Source organism: Austrofundulus limnaeus, unplaced genomic scaffold, assembly GCF_001266775.1.
Source record: "Austrofundulus limnaeus strain Quisiro unplaced genomic scaffold, Austrofundulus_limnaeus-1.0 Scaffold26, whole genome shotgun sequence".
In the NCBI taxonomy this organism is placed as follows: domain Eukaryota; kingdom Metazoa; phylum Chordata; class Actinopteri; order Cyprinodontiformes; family Rivulidae; genus Austrofundulus; species Austrofundulus limnaeus.
The window spans coordinates 1,391,138-1,396,210 of NW_013952428.1; the positions used below are offsets into that span (position 1 = coordinate 1,391,138).

General features: G+C 38.6%; 1 protein-coding gene across 1 annotated transcript in view; it reads right to left on the minus strand.

The window, feature by feature from the left end:
• The window catches only part of uts2r3 (urotensin-2 receptor 3), an 18,664-nt gene extending 17,723 nt beyond the window's left edge, over positions 1 to 941 (minus strand). The window contains exon 1 of the mRNA XM_014004727.1: positions 695 to 941. The gene's annotated coding sequence lies outside the window, so the exon portion shown is untranslated. The remainder of the gene's footprint in view (positions 1 to 694) is intronic.
• Between the last annotated feature and the right edge of the window lie 4,132 nt (positions 942 to 5,073).

A 5,073-nucleotide genomic window follows, 5' to 3' on the forward strand; every position in this document is an offset into this window, starting at 1 on the left:
GTGTGTGTGTGTGTGTGTGTGTGTGTGTGTGTGTGTGTGTGTCTCCAGTTGAAGATAGTAAATCCTTTTTCTCGAGGTCAACATTTGGGAAACAATCAGTTGAAACTGAGCAGATCTTATATCTTATTAATAAAAAACCACAAACTGTCAGGATTTTGTTTAGATTTCTTCTTGTAACCCGTTGTGTGTTTTTTGCGCTCTGGTGGTTTGGATCGAGACCGGTCACTGTAAATTTGTCGAGTCAGAACACAGCGGGACTCGAAGTCTGGAGCTGTGTTCTTGGAAAAAAAATTAATAAATAAAAATAAAAGGATTTTGTCATGAAGTGATGTCAGAAACGTGTTCAGAGCAGCAGAATCCTCTTTAAATAACCCATTTATAATCACTGGGCATCCACTTAAACATAAATATAGTTATTTTATCTTCAAACAATAAATAACTTTTCAGCTTTTTTATGAAAAGCAGTTATTTCTCAATCTAAAACGTACAAAAAGGATATATGTTATTTTACTACAAGCTTTTACAAAACATTCATAAATGAATTTGTGTGGGAATCCATCAGAAATAAATGCATGAAAAAACATTAGCAAAGGGCCCAGTTTGAGCTCTAATACTTTTAATATTAGGTTTATTTTCACTTCTTTGTCTCATGCATATAATATCTGACTAAACAGAAATATTTGTTAAAACTTACTGTACGTCTGTGTGATCCTGGACGCTAAAATGTCAATTTTCTTGAAGTTGTTAAAGTGAAACATTCTCCTCTCGTCATGTTTAATCTTGAGATTCTTCTGCAGTGGGAAAAAAAGGTAATTATTTTGTGTTGAAATGAGGCTTATCTGTGTTTTAAGTTTCAGATCAGATCCCCGCTGTCTTGTTGAGTCTTCAGCGCTGCGCAGTGTCCTCTGGTGTGTGTGAGTCGGTCTGAGGGGGAGTGTGTGTGTGTGTGTGTGAGGATCAAAAAGGGGGTGGGATGGTGAAACAGAAGCCAGGGGCTCACCCCGACCCACCGCCTGAATATTAATAATAAGTTGTTCTGACCTGAACCGGGCTTCACAGAACCCACATTTCATCAATAATTTTCCCAGAGTTTTACAATGAATCAGATTTTATTCCTCAGCGCTTCGGGGGAATTATGTGCACAATGTTCAGAAACTGTTTTGGCAGCTTTTATTCCAAATGTTTAATAATTACAGTTTGCTCATTTCAGCTGCTTTGAATTATGACTCGGGCAGCAGCAGCAGCAGACCAAAGCAGAGCTAAGAACAAGAATTTACAGTCAAACACATGTAAAGTCAACAGTAATGTCAGCTTTAAACTTTTACATTGTGGCCACATTAAGGAGGATTAAATGTGGGTTTGATCATAGTTTGACAAAACCTGATAAATACCTTTGGCCCAAACAAACTTAAATCTAAATGTTAACTTTTTAAAGAAATTATATGAAAATCTTTTGACCAATATTCCTGCATAATAGTCAAGTTCTGAAGTTTTCTTTTATAAAACATGCGCACTTAGCAAAATTTGTCTGTCCCAGTTCTGGCCCACACAAAGCACTGAACGATCCAGATACCACAAAGAAAACCACTGGTTTGATGGCCCAGATGTGGTTTTCCAGACCCTCATGCTTTGGGCCAGTCATGGCATCTTAAAAACAGTGCCATCATTGCCAGATCTGGCCCACAACTGTCTGCTATGTAGGATGGGGGACTTATGACAAAGACAAAAAAAAAAAAGAAAGAAAGAAAAAGAAACAAACTGCACTGTAAAAACTGATTTGTTAAATTGTTAATTTTTCCCCACAAAGTCTTAATAAAAAGCGAAAACTGACAAAACAGCTATTTATCTACATTTTTAGTAGTTTAAGGCTACTCCTAAAAATGAAACCTATAACAGGCCTATTCAACTAGTGGCCCACGGGCCACATACGGCCCGCGACTGACCAAAGTGCGGCCCGCCAATTGGTTCATTCATCTCTTAAGTCCAAAGCCCCAGTTTTCTACTTTAAATCCTCTAAGTTCTTTTAAACATGGATACGTTTGGTGTCTACAGAAACGTCAGAATCTTGGCTAGAAGCTGCAAATCATATCTATGAACATCCAAGACAGTTAAAACTACAAGCAGTTGAAGAAACTATGAAAGTGAAAATAAAATTGGTTTAAAAATTTGGCAAGTCAGAGCTGTCAAAAATAATATTTGTGTTAAATATGAGGCAGAATGCATTATTTTTGTTTTGTTGTTGTATTATTATAACTACTATCATTACATAGGGTTTTGTATGTTGTGTTCATGATTAAATGCAGCAAAATAAACTATTTCAAAGGTAACAGATTTTTGTAATACTTGGTTTATTTACATGAGGATTTAATTGCTGGATGTTCAGGCCCTCAGCTGTTGGTCTGCAGTAACTGTGGCCCCCGGAGTAATTTAGTTGAACAGCCCTGATGTAGCGTTTCTGTAGATTAAATGCAGAGATGAACACAGCTAACCACTAATCCATTAAACAAGAATCTTAGCTCTGCTAACGCTAAACAGATTAAAACATTAGTGGAAGCTAACGCTAACTGCTAAGATGACAGACTCAGTCTGTGTCTCTGACACAAACTTGCTAGTGTTCTATTGGTTTAATTTAAAGGTGTGTGGTGTCGTCTGTGGCCAATTGGCCAATCCAAACCAGAGTTATAGCTCTGTCTAAATTGTTATACCTCTAGTTTATCCCTTTCACAATAAAAGCATTTCTAAATCGAGCCTGTATTTTTATAAATACCATTTGAAGTGTCAAAAAACAATTAGCAAATATTTTCTCTACCATATTTTATACCGTATTTATTCATGTATAATACGATCTCATATATAACATGACCCCCCCCCCCCTTTTCTGAGCTTAAAGAGCAAAAGAAATTAATCCTCAAACTACCTCCAATTTCATACAGACTTCAAGATTTTTCAGCCTTTGCAGTCTTTATACATATCAGTAAAATGATTATTGGACTGTTCATTTTATTTTAACAACATATGTACTAAAAGGTATTTTGACAACAAATACATATCAGCTGTAGCAGCATCATATGAATTCTGGCATTTTACACATAGTCCACCAGGAGGCRCCAACACAAAAGTCAGAGACTTCACATGAGATTTGGGCCATCTTGTGGGGGAAAAGCAGATTACTTCCTACTCGCGAGCGCCCCCTCTGGTGGGAAAACTTTTTTCAGGGATGCAAACTTTTTCAGAACACCGGTAGACGCCAGCCATTACAGACGAACATGTGTTTGTTGTTGTTCGAGGAGCGGCTCGGTCACACACTAATGTCATTAGTTTGTTATCATTACTGAGGTGCAGGACTACTTTTTTTACCCCTTTTTTCACATCATGTCTCCTGCCTGGATCTGTTATTATCTCACTCTGAAGCACAGAGGAGTGTCACAGGTGAGCTCGTTTCAACCGCTTTTTGCGACGCCGTCTCATTTAAGGACTCAGGCATTTTGTGAATGAAGCCGACATTTCAGTTAAAATACATAAGTAAAAATATTTATCTGAGTATAGTACTACCCCTCAAATTTATGGATGATTTTATGGATTTAATTTTACGTATTATACTCGAATAAATATGGTACATAATCGCTAGTCCCGCTTTTTGAAACTGTACCCACCACTGCCAATTATTCAATGTTTCGAATGCTGTTGGGGGGCTAAATGCTCATCCCAGAGGTTTGTGACAAGAAGGGGTGGGCAACAAGATTCTGAGAACAAAATGACACAATTTTCCTCGTGCAGCTACATCATTCAGAGCGGATTTCACAGGTTGGACCATGCTGAGACCGAGTATCGTTTCATGGCACGCAACGATAATTAAACACTTCAACTCTGACCCAATGTCAATACCACAAGAGCTCGTGTTCAAACGTCAGCCACCCCATGAGGGATTTTATACGGCAACGATCTGGTGTTTAAGCTTTAGAGGAAATTAATTATCCAGCTGCCCGCCTGTGTCAACATGTCTCCACGTCGGAGCGGAGCTGAACTGGTAGACGCTCAGAATAAACGGGCCTTTCAGCTGTTATCAAAGGCAGCTCGCAGTCGCCTGTTAGCCGCTCCGTTGTTTTTGGCTCAGCCGTTTGTCGAACCCACAGCTGAGGTTTTTTTTTCCGCCAGCGTCAAGAGGCTGAACAAGTTGGGAATGATTTAGCTGTGACTCTAGCTAGGGGGGTGACAGGGTGTGGGGGGTGTCCATGTGAGCTGTTTCATACATGTGCTGGCGTGATGGACAGAGATGGGCAGTAAAAGACCAAAAGAGAAATAGAGGTGGTGGTGGGTGGACATACCTATCCCTATGGGGTGTGAGGAATTTCAACAAATACCTGGCACAGGCATGCCAAAAAGTGGGGGGGCATGAAGTTACCCACAGGGAGATGATATGATTAGGTGGAAATGTGGGAGTGATAAATAAGATGTTGGAAGCTTTTAAATTAGCACAAAATCAGTGAAATGAGACATTTAAATTCCCTTTATTTAAGATGCAAACATGGGAAAATGGAGGCGGATGTGGGGGAGGGCACTGGGGAGGGCCGGTATGGTTTGAAGCTGGGTGCTGTTTATTTGTATTTGTCAGAGCTCATCAATCTCAGTCAGGGGAGACGTTTAGTGTAATTTCTAATTAAATTTGTCTGAGCTATGGGCTTTGTTCACCTGGACTGCACGTGTTCCTCTCCATTAACTAGCCTGTGTCAATCTTTTATGCAAATGAGGAAATGAAAAGTAGCAAAGCAACTCCTGCTGCTTTGCTTTGCTTTTCTTTTCTGTGCCGTTGTTGGAAACTACACTGAAAAAAAGGATTTTTGGGTGTAGTAACATTTATTTAATTATTCTTTTAAATTTTACAAAAATATCTAAATTTCTAAACGACTAGGATTTACTGAATAAACAATACACATTATATGATATATCAGTAGTACTGTACAAAAAAACGTAAATTCTAATATTATTTTACCAGTAATATTTAAGTACTTTTTTCTGGACAGCACATAAACATGAATATATTAAGTAACTTCTACTCTTCTGGGCTAAAACTGA